The sequence below is a fragment of the Danio rerio genome, chromosome 15, assembly GCF_052040795.2.
Source record: "Danio rerio strain M-AB ecotype USA chromosome 15, GRCz13ab, whole genome shotgun sequence".
Taxonomy (NCBI): domain Eukaryota; kingdom Metazoa; phylum Chordata; class Actinopteri; order Cypriniformes; family Danionidae; genus Danio; species Danio rerio.
Genome location: NC_141035.1, coordinates 5538886 through 5565122, shown reverse-complemented (window position 1 = coordinate 5565122; position 26237 = coordinate 5538886). Strand labels below are relative to the sequence as shown.

General features: G+C 37.8%; 3 protein-coding genes across 4 annotated transcripts in view; all 3 read left to right on the top strand.

The window, feature by feature from the left end:
* The window catches only part of brwd1 (bromodomain and WD repeat domain containing 1), a 1114631-nt gene that overhangs the window by 514548 nt on the left and 573846 nt on the right, over positions 1 to 26237 (top strand). The window lies entirely within an intron of this gene.
* Positions 1 to 26237, top strand: part of phkg1a (phosphorylase kinase, gamma 1a (muscle)) — an 831529-nt gene that overhangs the window by 364077 nt on the left and 441215 nt on the right. The gene's annotated exons all lie outside the window — the stretch shown is intronic.
* arrb1 (arrestin, beta 1) overlaps positions 1 to 26237 on the top strand; it is a 348576-nt gene that overhangs the window by 96528 nt on the left and 225811 nt on the right. Inside the window, exon 17 of one of the 2 annotated variants that reach the window (XR_015508606.1) lies at positions 250 to 2291. The exons of the other annotated variant lie outside the window; for it this stretch is intronic. The gene's annotated coding sequence lies outside the window, so the exon portion shown is untranslated. Of the gene's footprint in view, positions 1 to 249; positions 2292 to 26237 lie in introns of those variants that run through there. 2 annotated transcript variants of the gene reach the window in all.

Genomic DNA, 26237 nt, shown 5'->3' with positions numbered 1-26237 from the left:
TTTTGCTCGTTTCTTGTCTGCACTGAGTTTTTTGGAAACTCATCGTTGTTTAGTTTAATAAATTTATTTTGCTGCACATGGATCTTTTCTTGTTTTTGTGAAACCCTCTCGTGACATAATCCAAAGGCAACTAAAACACAAACGAACAGAGCTTATAAAGACAGGACTCAATTAAACAAACAAGGAACAGCTGAAAACGATAAGTGATCACGTGTGCAGATATACAAGCAAAAACAAAACAAATGCTAGTGCCCTCAAGTATCCACATGAGGGCACTACAACAGGTGTGACATGCTCATCCTCCATAGCCAGCAACGGTTCCCGACTCATTCAAAGCCCAAAAACATCCTCAAAACAGACCATATGCCTTCAGTGGTTCAATAAGATTATCATCAAATATTTTGTACGCACATAAAAATTAAATAAGGACTTCATGCAACAGCTTCTTCCTCTCAGTGTCAGTATATTGCGCACATTCATGAGCACTGTGCAGTGATGTATACTAAATGATTGTTGTTGATTGATAAAATTCTGATTGCACTGAAGGCTTATGCTGCGTTCACACCAGACACGGAAGAATCGTCAAGCTCGAGTGATTCACATGTTAAGTCAATGCAAACGTACGAATAGACATCCAGCGCGTTTAAATCTGAACTTAAGCGGAACTTATTCTTTTTCTTATTCTATTGAACTTAAACTTATTCGCGTCACGTTAACCAATCAGGAGCTTGCTTTTGTGGGGGGCGTGATTGTGATGTGGAGCCTGTTGTTGGCGTCCCGGATGAAATTCTCTAGCTGGATGCACCTCTGAAAGGATCTAGTGGACTCAGACACAGCCCCAAACTTATCAACGCTGTTTTTCAGCCTTCATAAAGCACATAAACACTGTTATTTTCTTAATAAAATTCATGTTAGCCATTTAGCAACGAAGCTAGAGTCACCGGGCAGACAGAAGCCCATCATGTAAATCCGCGTCTGTTCTGAAAATTCTGTACTCAAATGTTCACACGCGAATAGCGCGATTTATCTGCACATTCCATTTATGGTGTGAACACAGCATTATGGTTTGTATTGTACCCCAAGTCTAGGGGAAAACAACATGGGCATAAAAAAAAAAAAAACAAGTGTTGTGGGTGGTGGATTTCCCAAACAAACCAAAAAAAAGTTCTGTTGACAACCAAACTTAAAGAGTAATTTAATAGATTTAATATAGAAAATAGAAGTTTTAAATGAGCATCTCTTCAGGGTGGCCATAGGCCAAAATAACAAGCAAAAGAATATACCAAGTAAGTGAACTAAATTACCTATAAATATGAAAGTACAGAAAGTTTATCTTCCTTCCTAAATATAAACAAAGTCAAAAGTAATAAATAAAATAAATAAAAAATAGGCAGGCCACCCCTACAAGCTCAAACTCTCAAAATATTGCAAGCATGAACAGTTGTCCAAGACTAAATGTTGGTCGTCGCCCGGAGAGGTAGGAAAATCCAGGAGCTCCTTTCCCAGCAATCGTCGCACCACAAATGAGCTCCCGAATCCTGCCAGAAGTTCCTTTTTAAAGGCCTCCATGACCAGCAGCCAATCAGAGCTTGAATCACGTTGGAATGGGAGCCTATGAAAATACAGAAAACAACACAAGAAGGCAGGAAGACACAAGAAAAAGACACATGCAATGCGCAGCAAAAAATAAATAAATAAACTTCAAAGTCAAAACACTTTGTTTTAAGGAGGTTTTTGGTACTTCCTTGGACGAGTCGAAATCTTAGCTGTTTATGGAGGATAGGAGAGCTCTCATATTTAACCTAAAATATGTCAATTTCAGTTCTAATGATGAACGAAGGTCTTGAGGGCCTGGGACTACAAGAGGGTGAGTAATTAATTGCTAAAATAATTTGCCTTTTTACCAGAACTAACTCTCAAAAACGAGGATTTTGAAGAATGTACTGGTGTGTTTTCTCATGCTATCACAATTAATAGGGACTGCAGCTTTCAATGGGCTTTAAAAGCATAGACGTGTTTTGAGAGTCATCCCAATGTTTGCTTATTTTGTGTTAAGAAATTATTTTTGTGAAGCACTTAAGTTTGTTACAGCACTTTATTCAATTCAACTCAATTCAGCTTTATTTGTATAGCGCTTTTACAATTTAGATTGTGTCAAAGCAGCATTACATAAATGGTCATAGTAACTGGATCAGGGTAGTTCAGTTTTTAGTGTTTAAGTTCAGTTCAGTTTAGCTCAGTTCAGTGTGCTCACTTAAGAACTGGATCAGATTTGTATGTCGTTCAGTGCATTTAAACAAAAAAAAGGACAAACTTAATGACACTACAATAAATAATAATAATAATAATAATAATAATAATAATAATAATCATAATAATAATAATGACATACTAGCATTCAGCTAGCTTTGCAGCTGTTTAAGGGGAAATAAAAAAGGGCTGCAACATAAATAACGTAAAGGCCTTCTACTGTCTTCGATAATTAGAAAAGGCGGTTAAAACAATAATTAAATGCAGTTTAAAGGCGCATGCTTAATTCTGAATTAATGCCTTTCCGGTCAAATTTAAACTGTAACAAAAAGTTTGAAATAAAATAATGCAAAAAGGGTTCATTTAGTTGGAATCCAGCATAGCAGGTGAAGTCCTTACCCCAGGTGGAGGAGTTCAAGTATCTTGGGGTTTTGTTCACGAGTGAGGGAAGGATGGAACGTGAGATTGACAGGCAGATTGATGCAGTAATCCGGAAGGAGCTGACATATAGTCATGAGCTTTGGGTAATGACCGAAAGGACAAGATCTCGGATACAAGTGGGCAAAAAGAGTTTCCTTCACAGGGTGGCAGGGCGCAGCCTTATAGATAGGGTGAGGAACTCTGTCATCCAGGAGGAGCTCGAGTAAAGCCGCTGCTCCTCCACATCGAGAGAAGTCAGCTGAGGTGGCTTGGGCAACTGTTTCGGATGCCTCCTGGATGCCTTCCTAGGGAGGTGTTTCAGGAGGAGACCTCAGGGAAGACCCAGGACATGCTGGAGGGACTATGTCTCTCGGCTGGCCTGGTAATGCCTCGGGATCCCCCGGAGAAGCTGGAGGAAGTGTGTGGGGTAAGCTCCGGAAAAGTGGTTGAAAATTAATGAATGAATATAATATTTAACATTTTATATAAATATAAAAGTGATATTATTATTACATTTAGTATTATTACAGTGCAATCATTTAATAAATTGAGACGGTTATTTTTTTTTAAAATTTATTTATACTTTGCCACTTTCCTTCCAACCTAATATAACATTTAATACACTTATACTTTGTTATTTTATATATTTTTATACGTACATGTTCATTTTTAGCAACTCAATCTTACAGCAATTCGTAATTTTTTGATTCAGTGGCTAATTCCTATGAGTTAGAACAATTCGCTCATCCCCCAATGATTCCCAAATGGTTTTAGTGGCGGATTGGGGTTTACAATCATACATTTTTATGCGAATTCATATGTAAATAAACTGACAAAACTTAAAATAGTTACATTTCCTCATGAGATCAGGCTGATTGTTATATCTTTTACACAGATTGATGATGGAACATTATTTGCCCCATATTCCGCTCATCTTATTTCACAACAAAATTTAATCAAAATATTAAAGAATAGACACATTATATGCTTAAAAGCACAGAAAATGCTATTGTCTAATCCATTAACTATTCTAAACATTTTATTCAGTTATGTAAACCAACTGTAATTCAATTGACTGAAAAGATCCGACTCAAAAAAAAAAAAAAAAAAAAACTTGTTAAATTAAGAATCAAGCTGATGTTCAAATCTTCCCCCACAATCCAAAGCATCGCCTTACATTCTTTTTTCTGTCTAGTAACTGTTTCAGTAGTATGTACGTCACGATAGTGGAAAAAAGACAAATTAATTTCTGTTTCATGCTGACTTTAAACCCTCATCAACTAATCAAGATGATGTTGGTCAATTATCTTTCACTCTGTTCCTTTAGCAAAGCAAGATTATGCAAGTGCACAGACTGGCTTGCATTTATACTTTCAAGATTTGCTTTATCCATATGGTTGTTTTTGAAGCTTGAAAGCTCCAGTCCCAGCCTCCTGAAAAACACCAAGTTAATTCTTTCAGTTTTCTCATCATGCTCCATGGAAGAAAGTCACACAGGTTTAGAACAACATCAGAGTGAATAAATGATGACAATGTTCATTCTGCAAAAACTACTTTTTTATTAAATCCTCTATAGACAATTTCACACATTCAGACAGTCAGAATTGCTCAGCCAGTAAACACTAAATCACACTCGATCAGAAATGTAGCCATTCATACACTGCAAAACGATGTGCTTTCTATATGAATGAGGCCTTGATTTACTGCATGAAACATGTCAATAATTTGTATGTTTTGTGTATGAAACATTTTGTAAAAAATAGAACTAAAGAAAGCAAGAAAGATTACAAATGAACAGGGATTGTTTGGTGAATTGATATATTACAATTTCCATATGTTGGATAAACAATGATTGTCAAATAAAGAAACGTAATTATTGACAAAGTAATGGTATTATGATTTAATGAAATGACAATATATTAAATATATATTATGTTGTATATATCAAGGTGTTTGTTTCTTCTTTGTATTGTGTGTATTGTGTGTGCTTACGTAAAATGAAATATTTACATTACATAACCAACATGTTTGTGCACTAATAAACTTAGTACCTTATCAGAATTATTAGCCCCCCCCCCCCCTGAATTATAAGCACCCCTGTTTATTTTTTCCCCAATTTCTTTCTAACAGAGAATTGTTTTTAACACATTTCTAAACATAATAGTTTTAATAACACATCTCTAATAACTGATTTATTTTGTCTGCCATGATGACAGTAAATAATATTTGACTAGATATTTTGCTTAAATGGGATAATAATTTTGACCTAAAAATGTTTTTTTTAAATAAAAAACTGCTTTTATTCAAGCTTTATTTATTTAATTAAAAAAAAAAAAAAAAAAAATATATATATATATATATATATATATATATATATATATATATATATATATATATATATATATATATATATATATATATATATATTAGTTACAATCAGAATTATTAGCCCCCCTATATTATTACCACCCCTGTTTATTTTTTTCCCCCAATTTCTGTTTAATGGAGGGAAGATTGTTTCAGCACATTTCTAAGCATAATAGTTTTAAAAATCTATTTCTAATAACTGATTTATTTTATCTTTGCCATGATGACAGTAAATAATATTTTACTAGATATTTTTCAAGACACTTCTATACAGCTTAAAGTGACATTTAAAGGCTTAACTAGGTTAATTAGGTTAACTAGGCAGGTTAGGGTAATTAGGCAAGTTATTGTATAACAATGGTTTTGTTCCGTTCACTATCCAAAAAAAGTTAGCTTAAAGAGGCTAATCATTTTTTTCCCAAAAATGGCTTTAAAAAAATTTAAAACTGCTTTTATTTTTGCCGAAATAAAACAAATAAGACTTTCTCCAGAAGAAAAAATATTATCAGACATACTGTGAAAATTTCCTTGCTCTGTTAAACATTATTTGGGAAATATTTAAAGAAGGAAAAAAAATCAAAAGGGGGCTTATAATTCTGAGTTCAACTGTATGTATATATATGTATATGTACATATATATATATATATATATATATATATATATATATATATATATATATATATATATATATATATATATATATATGTATATATATATATGTATATGTATATATATATATGTATATATATATATGTATATATATATATATATATGTATATATATATATATATATATATATATATATATATATATATGTATATATTTATATATATATATATATATGTATATATATATATATATATATATGTATATATATATATATATATATGTATATATATATATATGTATATATTTATATATATATGTATATATTTATATATATATATATATATATGTATATATTTATATATATATATATATATATATATGTATATATATATATATATATGTATATATTTATATATATATGTATATATATATATATATGTATATATTATATATATATATATATATATATATATATATATATATATATATATATATATATATATATATATATATATATATATATATATATATTACAATTTTTACCATTATTTACAGAAGACTCATACTTTTATTAAAAAAGTTTATATACAATAACTTTGCATCTTTGATGTGACACTCTCTCAAACCACAATGTTTTACTCCTTTGTCAGCAATTTTACTCATTTAAAATAAAAAACAAAAATTCTGCTGACAAATTATAATAAATATGGTACAAATCCAACAATCAGTTTATCTCTTCATGTTCCAAATGCCATTGGGTTAAGAAACTAAATGGCATTAAATGAATCATCACAATCATTTATTATATTGTAAATGTTATGGGAACAGAATATAAATCAAAATGAAAATAAATAAATAAATAAAATAAAAAAATAAATGTAAAAAAAACGACAAACTCTGAAGTCTTCATGTGTTTTGTAGTTACTAATACACTTAAAATGTCAAATGTTTTGGGAAAGCCCTCTAAAATATTAACTCCAGGTGTTTCAATCACTTCCATGGCCACAGGTGTATAAAACCGAGCTCTAGGCATTCAGACTGCTTTTACAAATGTTTGTGAAAGAATGGTGTGTAAACAAAACCACTCTCTGTATTAGTCCACTAATATACAGCCATATCACCCTGCAGCCCAAGGCCAGTTACTCACTGAGGCTAAGCAGGGCTGAGCCTGGTCAGAACCTGGGATGAGAGACAACATGGGACAAACTAGGTTGCTGTTTGAAGTGGTGTTAGTGAGGCCAGCAGGGGGAGCTCAACCTGCAGTCTGGGTGAGTCCTAATGCCCCAGTTTAGTGAATTGACACTTTGCTGCCAGTGAGCACCATCCTTCGGAAGAGACCTGACTCTTTGTGGTCATTAAAAATCCCATGCCACAGTAGGGGTGTAACCCTGGTGTCTTGTCCATATTTCCTCCTTCATGGCCTCCCAATCATCCCCATCCACCGAATTGGCTCTATCACTGTCTCTCCACTCCACCAATATCTAGTGTGTGGTGAATGCACTGGCGCTGTTGTCCTGTGGCTGCCTGTCACATCATCCAAATGGATGCTGTACACTGGTGGTGGTGTGGAGAGACCCCTCTTTTGATTGTGAAGCTCTTTGGGTGTATGGCCATACACAATAAATGTGCTATGTAAATACACATTACATGACATAAATGTCAAACTCAGTTCCTCAAGGGCCACAGCTCTGCACAGTTTAGTTTTAACCCTAATTAAACACACTAATTGAGTCCTTCAGACCTGTTTAAAATTTACAGGTAAGAGTGTTGAAGCAGGGTTGTTGTTACTAAACTCTGCAAGACTGAGTTTGAAACACCAAGCCTCATGGTAAGACAGGTGGACTTGTGATACAAAGGTTGCCGGTTCGAATCCTGGCACTAGCATGGATTGTAGGTGGGGGAGAGAATAACCAGCACTGTCTTCACCCTTAATACCAGGCTGAGGTGAGTCCCTCACCGTACGTTCACACCGAAAGCGGCGAGAGCGTCCAAGGTCGCTCTGGCCGCCCTGGCGACAACGCTCTCTGCCTTCAGCTCCTGCGGCGAGAGCGTCAAAACTCGCTACATTGATCTCGTATTTAAAGGAGCCGTTGCAGCATATCAGTTACATTCCTGCATAAAACATGTTTCTAGCGTGAAAATGTTGCGCACTTCTTATCAAATTCATACAACAATGGAAGATCAAGTTGCGTGTGGTGTGGCTTTGCTCTATTTATCCAATATGTGTCCATATGTCTGAAATATCCTGAAGCAGCAGTACTGTTTTGTACTGTCACATCGCGTGAGATTCCCGCTTTTTTAAGATAAATTTATATAACATTAATGAACATCAGTAAGTCGCCAGTAACTTATTTAATGTATGTTCCTGCAGGAAAAAATTGGAAATAATTGGAAATCCGGCGACCGCAATCATCAAACCCTTTGGAACAACTGTGGTCGGAACCAAAGTTCACAGGTCTGTGTTCTCTGAACTGCTATCAAGCGATGGACGTCTTCATTCTGATTGCTTGCCGCCGAACCGCGTCATAGCTCATTACCATAAAGTTGACTTAATTTCAACTCTCCTCGACGCTCACGCCGGCGAAGACGCGCCGCGCTGCTCCTCGCCGCTTATCGTCGCCTATCGCTGCCGGCTCTCCTTGAAAATGAATAACTTCCGGCTACTTTGACGCTGTCGCCGCTTTCGGTGTGAACGTACGGTTATGCAGGGCACCGAACTTCTAACTCAGCGGTTCTCAAACTGGGGTGCGTGTAGCCCTATTGGTGCGCAGTCTGACCCCCAGGAGTGCACAAGAAAGTGTTTGTAATGGCGGAAAATTTTATCTTTTATTACTTTTATGCATTTATCTTGGTTAAACTTCACATGTCACATTTTTGAGAGAAAAGAAATTCACTGAGAGAAAAAAATACATTAAAAACTGTAACTTACAACCTTTGCTTACTCACTCATGTCACAGGTTCACGTCTGCGTCACAATAGCCCCGTCCTTTCACATTAGACGCTAAGTGATAGTACAGTCGTAATTTTTTCCGTTTACTATATTCCTCAAAATGGGGCGACGCCTCACAGCAAGAAGGTCGCTGGTTCGAGCCTCGGCTGGGTCAGTTGGCATTTCTGTGTGGAGTTTGCATGTTCTCCCTGCATTCGCGTGGGTTTCCTCTGGGTGCTCCGGTTTCCCCCACAGCCCAAAGACTTGCGGTATAGGGGAATTGGATAGGCTAAATTGTCCGTAGTGTATAAGTGTGTGTGTGTGTGGATGTTTCCCAGAGATGGGTTGTGGCTGGAAGGGCATCCGCTGTGTAAAAACTTGCTGGATAAGTTGGCGGTTCATTCCACTGTGGCGATCCCGGATTAATAAAGGGACTAAGCCGTCAAGAAAATGAATGAATGAATGAGTATTCATCAAATGGACACCTGTTAAAAACTGGCTCTTTAAAAAAGTCTAGTGACAGTAGGGATGAACCATCTACATCGGCCTCTTCTATAGACATGTGCAGAGGCCTTGAATATATAGACTCGGAGGATAACGAACAAGGTAAAGAGGCGCAGATAAAAACAGAAAAATCCAGCAGAGATGTACTGATGAAGAGATTTAGGCCTAAGCTAGAAAGTGAAAAAATGTCAAGCCAAAAACGCAAATATAGTGACAGTTACATTGGTTTCGGTTTTACATGGATTGGAGATGGAGAAAATCAAAATCCGCGATGTATAGTCTGTGGTGAGGTTTTGGCTAGCTAATATATGGTCCCGTACTTACAAGACACAGCTACTTGCAAGCCATGCCTGTAACTTTTTTTTTTTCAAGGAAAATTGCAGGAACTGCAGAAGAAGAAAAACGGAGGCACTAAAGAGCAGAAGATTTCATTTGAAAAGTTGCACCAACGGTTTCCAGGGTACACTGCAGCATCCACTGAGAACAGGCCCATGCATATCAAATAAAATCAAATTCATTTTCTAATGACAATATGAATTTTTTTTGTAAATATAAATAAATATTTTACGCACGTGAATTTGATTTTATGCACGTGTCTTTTGCGTGAATTTCTTTTGAGTCTTTTCTGACTCCATACAGGTCTTCTATTTTGCTGTGTATTCCTTCCCAATGTGCTTTTCCAGGCTTTGCAGCTCATGAACAAGGTGGGTGTATAAACTCCAAACTGCAGTCTTTTTCATTTAGAGGCTGTACCCAGAAATTTACCCTTTCAGTGTTGTGCATTTATTATGTATTTATTTTATTTATTAAAACAATATTACAAAAAAGTTATATTATTTGAAGGAGTGAGTTTTTCTTTGTGTTGTTGTATATGCCTCTTTTTGTTGTGGTTCTCTTCTCTCCGCCTCTATCCCTTGTCTCCAACAGGTTTCATTATCAGTGCACAGGTGTAGTTAGTTAATCAGGTGTCGGCACGTGGAAGCTTGCCGGCGTGAAGTCAATTTAAACCGGGCTGGAACATCGTTCGGATCGGAGAGTCTCTCTCCGGCTTGTTTTGTTTATTTGTGGAAAAAAAAAAACTTGTTTTTGCTTGGCGATATTGTTGCAATTTTCATTTATTTTAATTTAATCTTTCTTTTTACGGGTCTGGCTTGCTGTGGAACTATGCTAAGTTAGATAAGGTAACAGCATTCTGTGAAGAAGTTCTGTTTTTTTTTTTTTTTTTTGTCAAAACACTTGTGTTGTGGAAAGAATGAATGAAAATAGGGCATTCAACTATAATTATTAGTTATTACACTTTTTTATTATTTTATTTCCATCAGATTATTTTAAAATTTATATGAAAAGAATCATTTCAATATTATGTATTAAAACACTTATATACTTAGCAATTTGTTAATGTTAGCTAATTTACAAGACTTACTTTCTTTATTTTTTACAAGGGGCAAAGTAGTCAAAGCTAGGCCAAGAGGCCTTTCTGTGTAAAGTTTGCAGGAAATTAGCCAAAGAAAAGTGAGTGGTATCTCTCTCTACCTTCTACTGTCATCAAAATAGTTCTCCCCTTTCAAAAGAGAAACTCTAGGGCCATGTACTTCCGTCTCCTTCCAAGCATCTCTGTCTAACTATAAAGTGCATCGCATTTTACTGCTATTTCAAAGTTCATGTTAGCAGATAAGCAGCGTTAACAATAATATGGGTAACCTTACTAAAAATGGACATTTCTTTTTTTTTTTTTTTTTTTTTTTTTTTTTTTTACATCAAAGCAAACATAATCAAACTTAAAACCTCATTACTCTTCAGAGTGCAAGTGAAGACCAAATCTAGTTTTGAAATCATTGTAATATAACTGTATCTAAAGTGCATGATCTTAGTGTCCAAATAGCATATTCTTGTTGAAGAAAGAACCATCATTTTCTGTAAGTACTTTGACAGGCGTTGTCATTAACGGGAACTTGACTGTATAATCCTGTAGTATCTCTGGACACAAAAAAAACAAAGGTCTTTTGGTCCTGCACAATGTAAAATTTCTGAATGCTGCTACTCATTTTCCCAACATATATATATATTTTTTTGGATACAGTGGCCAATCTAACCAAACAAAGCAAGATGCTTTAACACAGCAGTAATGATTGATGAATTTCTTAACATATACTTAACAAAATCGTCTGATAATTGTTTTAGAATGTTTGATAGGCAGTCTCTACATAGGGTGATCAGATGACAAAACTCCTGAGACATTTTTTACGTGATGCAACAATGGTTTCTCCAGCCTGGCAGTTCTACAAGGTGTGTGATAAATAAAATTCATTAGCAATCTGCAATGTTCGTGCTAAGTAAATTCCATGAGGCAGGAAGCATCAAACATTTCAACACCACCAACTAAAACATTTAAAGGTTTTTGCACACACACACACACACACACACACACACACGCATGTATAAAGATATCTAAACTAACATGGTAGACCAATAGCAAAAGGAATCATTTATTGAACTTCTACTCCTAAGGGCTGAACACTCAACAGCTACCCAATCTGATAATGTTGGGAAAAGAGGATAAAAATGACCAAAGCCTTCCATGTCAGCGTATAAACTTCTGGAAATAATAATAAAAAATAAAAAAATAGGACAATGTTTTTTTTTTTTTTTTAAATCTAAAATATATTATCTATATATTGTCTTAATCCACACTGAGAAGGCAAGCAAGATTTTTTTTCTTGTTCCTTGTTTATTAATCGCAAAGCTAGTTGTCTCCATCTCCTGGTAGCAGTCTGAGCTGCTTGTGAAAAATATATTGCCTTTGACCAACATGATGTCAAGTCACCTTTGTGCAATACAGACTGTCAAAGCAGCTACACAGTGATCGACAAGAACACATGCAAAAGTTTATTTAATTATATATATATATATATCTATTTATATATATATATATATATCTATTTATATATATATATATATATATATATATATATATATATATATATATATATATATATATATATATATATATATATATATATAATTTATAATTATTTATTTAAAACTCACAGCAAGAGTCCAGTGAGTGTTCATTTATGACCCCCGGAATCAGGTCATATTTTGCTTGGATCAAGCTCAAATGAAACCCAATAGATTAATAAAAGCAACAGAGAAATGCTAAATACAAATATTCTCCAAAATTAGCTAAAGAGGTGTATAAAATATTTAGTACATGACACATATAATAACAAATATTCAAGAACATGCCTCCTTTAGCCTTTGAATGACCCATGCCATATTTTGGTCATTTGTAAGCAATCGATAGTAAATGCCCTTTTTAGCATTGTTTACATTGCTGCACATTCAAAAAGATGTATGCATTGATAACCTACATAAAAAAATAATTGGAGCAAGGTTGGCTTTATTCCATAACAATAACAAATTTGCACAATATAAAACTGATTTATACAACTTGATCTTCCAGTTCTCTGCCAGGGATCAGCTGTGCCAAGTCCATTAGAACATTTTGTATGTACCAATTTATCCATCAAGGTGCACACATTTTGGTTCTGGACAAAAGCTTCACTATGGCCTTGTGATGCTTTCCCTCGAGACTGGAAAAGATGCGCTAGTGACCAGAGGAGCTACACTCAAATCTGAAGGGCTCCTGCTAAGGGCTGTGCAAGGGGCTGGAGGAGCTACAATTGGATGAAGTGCTGTGCAAAGGGCTGAAGAAGCTGCAGTGGAATGAAGTGCTATGCAAGGGCCTGGAAGTGGTACGCACCAAATGTAGAGAGCTTGTGCAAAAGGCTGGAGAAGCTGCAATGGGAGGAAGCTCTGTGCAAGGGGCTGGAGATGGTGTTATGCTAAGCTGCTTTATGTTTTGCGGAATTCTGGGTTCTTCGTTTATGAATGGAACTAAATGATCCAAATTAATTTCAGGAAATTACACTCTCTTGTTAATTAAATGGGAACTTTTCCCTTCAATTAAAAAATTGTGAATGGCCCCCCAATTTCCCTCCTTTCCTCAGCTGACTTCTCACATTTTTTTTTTGTAGCACTCTTACCCATTAATAAAAGTGTGCACAACAACCCCGGAGGGTCATTTCTGGGCTTTCACTTTTTCTCTTGACGCTTGCATGTTTTTTTTTAAACCAATCCTGTCTGTAGCTGTATGGCAGGCATAACCATTTCTGCATGCAGGACATTTCCCACAGTTTCATTGACCTAGATGATAAATAAAACATACCAGAAATAATGAAGACAAGAAAATAAATGCAAAATGTTAGCAAACAAATTTGTGAATAAACTTACAACAAAAGATACGGGAACCTGTGAAAAATACCGTGCCTCTTTTCCAAACATGAATCAGACTGGGGAAAACTGAGGGGGTTAACCGTTTTTTTTTTTGTTTTTTTTTTTGGTCCTGATGTTAAAAAGTACAGGATCAAGATACTGGTCCCATGTCTGCGGCTTTTCCAGATAGTTAAAAAATAAAAACATTGATAATACTTTTGTGTAATGTTTGAAATAATTTGCCAAGTCACAACCATGCTTGACCAACATGGACACAAATAATCTTACTTCTGTATTGGGCCATTCTTTGTCTGTATGGAAAAAGATGTGGAGCAAAGACTCCTCAATGCTAACAACTTACAGATTTCTTTGTTGTTCTGGAGAAAACAAATTTTCTTTATCGGTATAACAATAACAGTGGTAAAATGTTCAAATGTTGAGCATTTTACCATACAGACCTGATTGACAAACTCCCTTCCTTTATCTGTAAGGATTCTGACCATGTACCAGGAGACCTCCTCTTCAGTTTTCGAATTAAGGAGATATGCTTATGTGGCTGATTCATTTAAGAGATTTATTTATTTATTTTTATATGCAAGTAATAGTTAACTTCAGCAAAACTTGCATCTAATTTTTTATTTTATTCACTTCAAGAGTTCCTATGTTTGTTGTAGGTGGGGGCTGTAAATAGTGTAACACCGGGTGAATGTTAAAGCTTCCCTCTGTGTGCCCGCGCTCAGTTGCGTGGTGCACGCAGACGGTGAAGCAGAGGTAACTTTCGCTCTCCTCTAATCCTACAATTATTATCCCTTTGCAGTCACAATCATTATATTTTGACACTAAAATGCTGTTTAGGGTTTCTGTTGTAATGTGTATTGTTGTGATGAGTCTATTTTACTTTAAATGGTGTGTTTATTGTGATTTTTAGAGTTTTCATTTGCACGTGTATTTTTCATGTAGGATTGAGAGAGTTCCCGGTGTTAAAGTATACTCACTGTGCCTCACTGTTTTGTTAAGGTATGTTGTTTTGGTTATTGGCTTGTTATTTTAAGGATTCAAATATGTAAATCAGTTTAAATTACAGTAATGGTGTCATTTAATTGTGCCGTGGCAGATTTTCAACTAATAAGTCAATTAATGCAAACAAAAAGGGTTTTATTTTATCAGTGATCAAAAATTAATGCAATTTACAATTAACAGTTATTTAATGTTACATATTTTATTTATATTGTGATTTATGTGATTTTGTTTTTATTGGCATTTAAATGTTTAAAATAGGAAAATACATTTTTCTCTGTGTGCCTGCGCAGTCGCGTGGTGCACGCAGATGGTGAAGCAGAGGATTGAGAGGGTTTTCGGTGTTAAACTATACTGACTGTGCCTCACTGTTTTGTTAAGGGAATAAATCAGTGTTTCTCCACCTCATCTGTGTGTGACCGTGTTTGAGAGGGAAGTCCATTTGAAGTCCGCTACACTTCCACCCATTTTATGAAGTAATCAAGCACACAGATGTACTTGTGCCCTTTAGAGGTCATTAGCAGCTTCCTTATCAAATCCATCCCAACCAATTCCCATGGTGAACAAGATTTTCAGCAAAACATACCCACTTTTCGATGTCAGTACTCATTCCAGGCTAGTAGCACATGCTGGAAATGGCTTGTGTGTTTTTTTTCTTTGCCACGGTTACCTCCGGCTTAACTGGCAGGGCGTTCTTTATATATTCCAGCTACCTATGCAGCACCTTTCACCATTTTTTACCTCAAGCTGTTTTGTTGTGCCTTAATGACGGACATAATACAGCACTCCATCTATTACAAACACACAAAAAGACGTGCACAATACCCTACAGAAGGTAGGACTGAAGTGTACCAGCAAATGTCCCCAGGCCCAATATGTTTAAGCACAGTAATGAAGAACATGAACAATGAACTGAACAGAGTCTTACCCTGGACAACATACTGGTGCGCACGCCGTCGAATTACATTTTTTCCACTTTTGAGATGCCCTGCTGGAGGATGATATTTATAATTTAATATTATGTCAAACTGTGCTGGGTTCATTTTGGTAATAAAACTTTACTGAAATATATTTAGACTGCTTACGGTTTACAAGCACTATTTAATGATTTAAGAAAAGCTGATACTTGCGTGTGGTCCAACTTATAGATGACAGAAGAAAGCGCTGCAAATTAGCCTACTTCAATGTGACAAAGTGGAGCTTGTCCCTGTTGAGTGAGCAGCACACAGCTCAAAGAAATACATGCGCGTGCACACACACACAGCATATGACGTTTTTGCCGGACGCGGCAACACAACGTGGCGTGATACCATTGTAGTGCGTCTGATAGGGGGAAAATATGTGTTTAATATCAAAGTGTTTGAGACAATTAAATATAGAGATTAAGTGTTTAAGTGTTTTGGAGAATATTTATGAGTGTTATTTATATGACAAATTATGTATTAAGTGTTTACATTTGAAAGTGGAAGTACTTGTACTTAATACTTACCTAAAGTGGTAGGACCCAAAAACAGGCGGGAGTTTGGCCTATATAAGCAGCGGCCAAACCCCAAGACCAGTAGCATAACCAAGTCTGTGAGAGCGCTACAGTGGTACCTCGAGAAACCCCCCCCCCAATGTATATTGTGTATATTGTATAGTTTGTATATCTATATTTTCATCTTTATTTTGTTGTTTTATTACTTTGGATTTTTGGTATTTGGACACTTTTGTGTGTATATATATATATATTCTTCACTGTGGACTGTTTCACCTGCCAGCACTGTAAATTAAACACTGTGCACTGGAGTGCTATCAAGTACGCCATAATTTTTTTGTGGTCCCTAAACTCAGTTTTCCCCACCAGAGCGAGCTGAGGCCTGCTCTGTCACAGTGTCATTCTGTCATCAGGATCAGTCTTCTCGAGCCAAAACGACTTCAAGAAGCTGTCAAGCTGTTTCTCATTTTCTCATATCTCATCCTTTTAAGCGTGGTGTTATCCCCTAAAGTTGAAGGCATCTCTGTCTGGCACACAGTCCTCTGTCCACACAGCCCGCCTAACTCCCTCTGCCTTCAATAGGGAAAAGTCACTTTCCAGGTTACTTAGGTCAATAACGAGCAGATCGTCCATCATGAAGTTAAAAAAATGCCTGCTTTCTCAGTGTCATTCTGTCATTAGGATCAGTCTTTTCGAGCCAAAACGACTTCAAGAAGCTGTCAAGCTGTTTCTCATTTTCTCATATCTCATCCTTTTAAGCGTGGTGTTATCCCCTAAAGTTGAAGGCATCTCTGTCTGGTACACAGTCCTCTATCCACACAGCCCGCCTAACTCCTTCCGCCTTCAATAGGGAAAAGTCACTTTCCAGGTTACTTAGGTCAATAACGAGCAGATCGTCCATCATGAAGTTAAAAAAATGCCTGCTTTCTCAGTGTCATTCTGTCATCAGGATCAGTCTTCTCGAGCCAAAACGACTTCAAGAAGCTGTCAAGCTGTTTCTCATTTTCTCATATCTCATCCTTTTAAGCGTGGTGTTATCCCCTAAAGTTGAAGGCATCTTTGTCTGGCACACAGTCCTCTGTCCACACAGCCCGCCTAACTCCCTCTGCCTTCAATAGGGAAAAGTCACTTTCCAGGTTACTTAGGTCAATAACGAGCAGATTGTCCATCATGAAAAAAAAAAAAAAAAAAAAAAAACGCTTGGACTTCAGCCCCACTGTTCCTTTCTAGCCTGTCCCCCAGTTCCTACAGCTGTTGCACATGGTCCTCAACAAGCGTTTTAAGTGTGGCCACCTCTCCCTCCATTGCTTTCTCTGCTGCCCTGTCTGGCACACAGTCCTCCTCAACAACACTATTCCAAGGCAGAAGCCGTACAGAGTCCTAGAGAGACTGGTGGATCCATTAAAGAAGGAGATCCAGCTTATGAAGGACTTGGGAGTTATTGAACCTTTAGCAAGTGAGTGGAGCAGTCCAGTAGTGATTGTCCCAAAAAAAGGATGGGACCCTCCGAATCTGCATTGACTTTCGTAAGCTGGACTCCCAATCCAAGTTTGATGCATACCCGATGCCACGGATAGATGAACTATTGGAGAAGATTGGAAAAGCCAAGTATATCACAACCCTTGATCTGTGCAAAGGCTACTGGCAAGGACCTCTCGAGCTGGCATCAAGACCATACACTGCGTTCCGCAGACCAATGGGACTATATAACTTTACCGTACTTCCCTTTGAACTTCATGGAGCTCCAGCGACCTTCCAGCGGTTGATGGACCAAGTCCTACAAGGATGTGAAGGCTGGGCGGCAGCATACCTTGATGACGTCGTAATACACACCAGTTCCTGGGAAGAACATCTAATAAACCTGACTCAGACACTGGAAAACATAAAAAAAGCAGGTCTAACATTAAATGTGGCCAAATGTGAATGGGCTAAGCAAGAAACGGACTACCTGGGGTATCGCCTAGGCAATGGGCAGCTCAGACTACAAGTGGACAAACTCGAAGCCATTCGCCAGAGTCTAAGACCCAGGACAAAAAAAGAAGTGAGGTCATTTCTTGGATTTGTGGGGTGGTACAGACGGCTTGTACCTGACTTTGCATCACTCGCTGCCCTGTTGACTGACCTCCTAGGGAAGAAGGTACCTAACCCACCACCTTGGAATGCGGAATGTGAAGCATCCTTCCAAGGACTGAAGGAGAAGGTGTGCTCCAGCCCTGTCCTGTAAAGCCCTGACTTTGAAAAGCATTTCCTGGTCCAGGTAGATGCCTCTGCCATAGGACTTGGGGCAGTCCTGGTCCAGGGACATAACGGGGAAGAAAAACCCATTGTCTACCTTAGCCGCAAGCTTCTTCCAAGGGAGACCCGCTATTCGGCAGTGGAAAAGGAGGGCCTTGCCATCAAGTGGGCCTTGGAGAGCCTAAGGTATTACCTCATTGGAAGAGAGTTTGATTTGGAAACTGACCACCGAGCATTGACCTGGATTCATTCAATGAAGGACAGTAATGCAAGAGTCATGCGATGGTACCTGTCACTGCAGCCTTTCGTCTTCAAGATCCAGCACAGACTTGGCAGACTAAACATTGTTGCCGATTAGAGTGTTACAGTGGTAGCTCGAGCAAACCCCCCACCCCCCACTCCCCCCTATGTATATTGTGGATACTTATTTTAGTTTGTATATCTATTTTCATCTTTATTTTTCTGTTTTGTTATTACTTTGTTATTTTGGATTTTTGGTATTTGGAACCTGTGTGTGTGTGTGTGTGTGTGTGTGTGTGTGTATATGTGTATATATATGTATTTATGTGTATATATATATATATATATATATATATATATATATATATATATATATATATATATATATATATATATATACACACACACACACTGGAAAACATAAAGAAAGCAGGTCTAAGAATATATATATATATATTGGACTGTTTCACCTGCCTGCACTTTAAATAAAACACTGTGCACTAGAGTGCTATCGAGTACGCCATTTTTTGTGATCCCCGAACCCAGTTTTCCCCACCAGAGCGAGCTGAGGCCTGCTCTGTCACATTCAATACATCAGAAGAGTGTGTTGAAGGACTCTGAGTCAAAGAGTTAGAATTCAACTGCATTTTATAGACCGAATCTTGATGGGTTGAAGACTTTCAGGTGCTTGTTGGACATAATCAGGTGCATGTGTTTATGTATTTCTAATACTACATCATTTAGGCTATGTAGTGCTTTTTAAGGGCTGCCAACTTTTAATTAATGGACAGTTTTTATTAAATTAAATGAAATTAAACAGTAATTGTGAATATTAGGACAAATTTGAGTACGTTGTAGTAGCTACAAAAGTACATAGTTCACTAAGAAGCTACATAAACATTTTTTGTGATTTCAATATCGCATGATGTTTACATGTGATTGTGTAGCTTGGCAGAGAACTATGTATCTGCAGTAAACAGTGCTCCATCTGAATATATGTGCTGGATATTCACAGCTAATTACAGAGCCAGCTTTATAGACAAATGCGCATGACTATAAAAGGTGATTTATCATTCAGCCCTAGGTTGAAAAGCTTTGCTTACTTCTTGACACAGTCTTGGATCTGAATTAGATCTTCTGGAAAGTTCTTTTATATGGGACTTTTACCCATCTAAAGCAACTCTGGAAGACTTGTAACTTGATGTGAGTGACAAACCAGCCTGATCTCATGAGGAAACGTAAGTATTTTACATTTTGTCAGTTTGGGGGCTAATTTGTACGAATTCGTATGAGTTAAGTCATACGAAAATATATGATTTTAAAAAGGCGGCGTGGCACCCAACCCCACCCCTAAACCCAACCGTCATTGGGTGATGAGCAAATTGTACTAAATTGTACGAATTAGATCGTACAAATTTATACGAATCAAGCTGCGGTCACACTAGAGTTTGATAATGCGAAATTCTGTTTTACGGCGCTGCGAAAAGGGGCAGGATTAAATGAAGTTTCACAAACTAATTTCGAGAGGAGCACGTGATATGATTGTCTGCAGCTGGCCACTCATCTACACTCATTGGCTAGCCAATCGGATTGATCCAAACTCACTATAAATAACCTAGCTAAGATCTACTCCCTTATCTTCGTTTCCCGAAGAAACCCCCCATCCACCCCTTCTCCTCCTTTCCTCTTTTGCCGAGGGGAGCTCTCGAACACCTGACCTCGTACTCCCCTCACATGCTTTATGGCCCTGGCAGGAGCCCTGGGCTCAACTATCTCCGAGCTCAGGGTTCTCTCCCGGGACAGCATGCCAAACCTGCTAACTTGCTAACAAGTTTTCAAACAGTATCTAAGTGTGAACTCTTGAAACAAGTTTATTAGACATTTAAAAAAGCAAGCGATTGCTCCATGTTTTAAATTTCTGTCTAGAGATGTCATGTTTTGACCCTCGATTGGTCTCACGCAGTCAAAGTGATGCGATTTTGCAGGTCTGAGTTCCCCAAGCTTGAATTTTGCACGGCAGCAACCTGCGAAACTTGACGCATGACCCTGCTTTTCCGGTCTGATGCATTTGCGTGGATATGAATGAAAGTCTATGGGAGGAAAAGCCCAGTGTGACCGCAGCTTTAGCCAGTAAATCAAAAAGTTACAAATTGCTGTGAGATTGTGTTGGACAAACATGTAGATAAACAAAAGCTACTGCTGCTCACACTGGAACTTGACAAAATGTTATTACATTGCTCATTTAAACTCAAACATGTACTTACTTATCTGGCTCCTGACAGATGTTTGGCTGTAAGTGTGTTAAACATTTAATAGTAACAAAATTGCATGTAATTGTGTTGGCTGTTTAATTGTACATAGGATGGTTTTCCACGGGTCTGTTTACATTTGGTAACTTCATGCATTTTTCTCAGGTCAGATGGCTAGCCAATCATGAAAAGGACAGATGTAAATGCATTTGAGATGCACTTTAGAAAATGTGGTCTAGGAGACAAAGGCTAAACAGGACAGGTCTAAATGGATCTGTTTTTTTTTAAGTATAGTTTCTTTATGAACTAATTTCGAGAGGATCACGTTTCCCCCCCCTTTCCACTCCTACTACTCACCCTTTTTTTCAGATAGGGCGACACTATGGCCCAGTGTCTAGCACTGTCGCCTCACAGCAAGAACACCGCTGGTCCAACCTCCTATCGGGCTGGTTGGCGTTTCTGTGTTGAGTATCTATTTTCTCCCCGTGTTCACGTGGGTTTCCCCCGGGTTTCCTCACACTGTCCAAAAACATACACCATAGCAATCGACTGAACCAAATTATCACCCAAGACAACCTTAGTTTACACTTCTCATACGGTGACAAGCAGGGAAGTTCTCGAGACCTACCTGAGCTCAAACTCCCCTCTCGCCCTTCTAATGGGAGGGAGCCCCGGGCTCGAGGATATTACAAGTTTAAGGCTTTCACTCGGGACAGCATGCCGATTACACTTTATTGATTATCTGCTTAGAGTGAACTCTTATAACCACATATGCACACCCACCACGATGTGTCACAACCTGTCTTCCTCGTGTGTTTGTTTTCATCATGTGACCTTCACCATGTGCTCCTTTGTACCAGTTCCCGCCACTAGTTAATGTTCATCTGTTCCACCTGTGTTTATCCCGTGTTAAATCAGTTCATCATTCACTCTGTATTTATAGTTCTGTGTCCGTTATTCTATCTACGTTGACATCTGTCTTCACTCCATGTTCTTCCTGTGTTTCTCTTCGTAAGTGTTGTCAATAAATATACGTGTTTTGATAATCCTGAGATCCTGTGCCTTCAAGTGAACCCTGGCTTTATTGTAACGCCCCATTCACACGGGGCTTCAGCGTCAACGCTTGACTGAAGGCGTGCCTGAAGTTGGGGCTGAAACGATCGTCATAGAAGCGTCAGCCAATGAAATTCAGTCAGCAATAGGCCACTGTCTAGCTGGTGTATTTGCATACAGCGATCTGATTGACTGACGCTTCCGTCGGCGCTTAAAGGGCCATGAAACCCGCTCGTTTCAGCAGGGTGTTTTCACACCTCTACTTTGGAAAAAGTCAGAAAAGTGGGCGTGTCCAGCTCTGTTTAGTGGGGAGTGTCGGAGGAAGAAAAGTGGGATGGTGTGGGAGTGTCTATTTGGGCACGCGCAAGTTTTAGAGTCAAAATACACACACAAACACACAGGAGAAAGTGATGGTGTTTAACCTACATGGACATGTGTAGTCGAATTATTTGCCAAATTATTAATTCATTCATGCCCCTCGCGACAAACAAGATATTTGATTCGAGGAACTGCTCTAAGCGTGTATTTTTCATGCAATGTTTGATACCGCACGGCGAATGAGAGAAAAAAAACTCAGCATTTCCCGGTAACTTAGATGCACACGGCAGGTAGCGTCAGAGCGTGTGCGTGAGTGTGTGTTATTCCGGTCACAAAATGCGGTAAAAACCCTACACGAGGTTAAAGTTTGGTTGTGGTGCTAACATGTTTACACTCGGTGCAATAGTTTGTTCGATACGAACAAACTGAATAAACAAAGAGCACTGGACGCTCACTTACCAAATCTGTAGAGACAGGACAATCACCAGCACCTAGAGCCGCGTCTTTATTAAGAGAAGACTACAAGCGAATCCGGATCTCAGCGTTTGCAGATGAGAACAGCTCTCAGGTAAACAATAATCCTCCTTAGACACGTAAGTTATTGTTGTCGAGCGTCGCGTACACTGTAATCCACACGTGAGTCTGAGCTCTCACAGAGAGAAAATGAAAACGAAACTTAACTGTAGCAAACTATAAAAGCAACACTTCACGCTTGTTTTGCCAACACAACGTGGTGTGTCTGTCGTCTAAGCACTGTGACAGTAATGAATATTAATGAAGTTGCACAATAGAGCGCGCTGATTGGTTTGAACAAAGCCTAACTCATGCATTAATGCAACACACTGTAAGACGTAATAAGACTCACTCTGTCTCAGATGTCCAGTCTGCATGCTGGAATACACGCTATTATGTCATGGCCGTGACGCAGCTTCAAAAATTCGTTTCAAACCGGAAGTACGAATTTGCTTGAAATAACGCAAAAACAACCAATTTACATTTTTAGTGAAATATAGGTGTCCTAATAGTGTTTTTAGCAGTGTGGGACACATATACGACTGTCAACAGCTCAAAAAATGTGTTTTGGTGTTTCGTGACCCTTTAAAGTTGAGCTAGTCCCAACTTCTCCAGCAAGCAACGCCTCTGAAGCGGCGCTGATGAATCCACAATGCAGTTCGGCAACGCCTGACGTCACCCATTCAAAGTGAATGGGAAGCGTTGACGTTGATGCACCGTGTAAATGGGGCGTAAGGGTGTGCAATGAGCTATGAGTCTGATATAACAGCACCAATGCAACACTCAAAGCAACACCACAGAGTGTTAGGAATATTTGTTTCTATTATTTTATTTGTGTTTTTTTGTTTCATTCTATTTTTGACCTAAAAAATATACCATTTTGTTCATTTAGAAAGGCGAGTGTTTAATTTTTGGGCGAGCAGTTATACAGAAATTAAAATCTTTATGGATTTGAACGATGCCCTGCATGTATCTGTACAATAAAAATGTATGTTTCTTTTAGCCTAATAAAAAAAGTAATGGCAGAACCCACCTTAAGATGATATTGACACGACTGAAGCACAAACCTCCTGCAGCCTACACATAAAATCATTCATATGCCGAATAAGATATAAAGCTTACGTTTCTACAGTATATCACTTAAATAAAACACATTGTAACTGATGATTTTGTTGGTGTCACCTAATTAAATTTACATTAAGTGCAGGATTTAAAGATCAGAATCATATCCATTTAGTGGAGACACGTCTATGTATCTGAGCAAAGACAACAAATGAAGTAACCAGGTGTAAACAGGACCCATATGTCTGGCCTACTCCAGTGTTTTAAGGAAATACAGAGGATGGAAAGTCAGTATAATATTTGCCATCTAATTTATAATTCTGTATGCATTTTTTATTATGAATATCACTTTTTTTAAAACAATTATTATTATAAGGCCTTGTAGAGTTCAATCACTGACACTTCTGCCTCCATCCAGTGGAGGGTGCTGTTGTCTTGAAACAGGGCTGAGTGTAAACATTGAAGAAGTCTTTGGTGAAGTGTTAGGGCTACACAGGGAAAAGACTTAAGATTGCTCGCTCTGAAAACAACCTCAAAAGCAGTCAAGAAGGTTTTGAAATGAATGTCGTCTTCCTTGTGTGCGGGGCTGGCTTATATGTGTCGCCTCTGATGAGCTCCAGCTGTGACCGATCCGAGCTGATTTGGTACTCGCTACATTTTATATATATAGTATATATATATACATACAGTATATATATATGTGTGTGTGTGTGTGTGTGTGTGTGTGTGTATATGTGTGTGTATATATTAGGGATGTAACGGTATCAGAATTTCACGGTACGGTAATACCTTGGTATGAATGTCACGGTACGGTTTTTATTGAATCATTTACAGGAAAAACAAAGCTTATGAAAATACTCCAAAAAAGTGCCAAAAGTGTCAATGACATACAAATTAGCCATCTATCTGTAAGCTTTGAAACAGGAACTTCAATTTTAATAACAAAAAAATATTAAACCATGTAAAAAAAATAAAGTTTCAATTTAGTATTGTTGAAAACTCATCACATTCAACATTTAATCACTCACTCACTTAGATAGAGATGGATTTAAAGGAAAATTATCATATAAATATAATTGGTAAAAGCTGGTATCTCTGGGCATTTACAATGTCCCCTGCAACAGAAAAAAAAACCCTCTCATTTGGGACTGAGGTTTCTGGGACAAGAGAGATATGACTTGGCCCAGGTTGACAGCAGTGGGTAACGTTGTGCATTGTCTTTCCCCCACTTGAGAGGACAAGCCATGAGTAAGATAGAGGTCTCATGTCTGCATCAATCTGAACAGTGTGCTGACAACACCGCTATTCAGTACGCGCGCGACAACACCGCTATTCAGTACGCGCGCGGCGACAACACCCGCTTTAGAGTTTTCCAGCACTTTTTCATCCCCGCTTCTAGCAGCACACTCCATTTCCGCATTACTGGATCTGTAGCGACAACAGACCCCAAGGGATGATGGTCAAGCATGGGCTGATGGGAATTGTAGTTTTCGCTACCTCCCGTTCGCTTCATTCGCCTGAGCAAATTTTCTCAGAAGACCTATAGTTTTACCGAGTCATGCGACTTCGGTAATATCGAAAAAAATTAATATTGCGGTATGACGGTATTTACAATACCGTTACATCCCTAGTATATATATATATACGTGTGTGTGTGTGTATATATATATATATATATATATATATATATATATATATATATATATATATATATATATATATATATATATAAAAATTAACCTCTCTACTATGGTGGAAGACAATACTGAAAATTCTGTGCAACTGCCAAAAGGGGGCGTATTCCCACATCGCAATGATGTGTAGCGCAAGCTCTGTGATTAGTTGGCTTGGTATCGCTGACGAGTGTGGGCGGAGGTGAGAGCCATGCAAGCCTAATACAGCGAGTGTTTAGAAGTCCCGTGGAGGAGCGCTGGATGGAGACTGTTGTTTTGTGTTAACCTTACAATTAAAGTTGTTGCATACCCTCCGATTTCAGCCTCAAAATGAAAAAAACACCAGCGAAAAAACTCGACACAGAGAAACAAAAAACACCTAATGCCAGCTAGCGTTTCTAAAGTGTTATTGCAGAGCAACACACACAGCTCTCAGAAGTATATATTCATGGTTACGCGCATTGCACGCGCCGTGGGTGACGCTAATCACTTGACGCAGAGATATAAACCAGGCTTTAGACTCCTGCGGGAGTCGAGGCGAGGGTATGGTAGGCGCTGGGCTCGGAAACACAGCAGGAGTAAAGCTGTAGCAGGTTATGTGAGATTGGGATGATGGTGTAGTTTTTAAGTTAAGGCAGTACCAAAAACACTACTGTAGGTCATTGTAAGATCATCTTTTTTTTTAAATTTGTATCTAAATCCTTGCGCTTTTGTGCCTACTCGTTAATATCTTATTTTACACATTTACATTGTAGTTATAAGTTAATGTCACGTGTTTACACTTTTTTTAATTTTGGATTATTTGAATCTAATACCTTATTTAAGCTATTTATATTGTATTTCATATGTTTTAATTAAACTTCCTGAATTATATAAAGTGATGTTTCCACCATTTCTGCATTTTTAAATCTCGGCAGCATCTGGAGGTTTGTAGTCCACAGCATGTTACTGCAATGTTACAGTGCTGGTCCTATACTTCTGGGTTTCTTCCCACTGCAGCCTCGCTTTGGTTCTTTAAAATGGCGGCCGCGTGAAATAAGCGTAT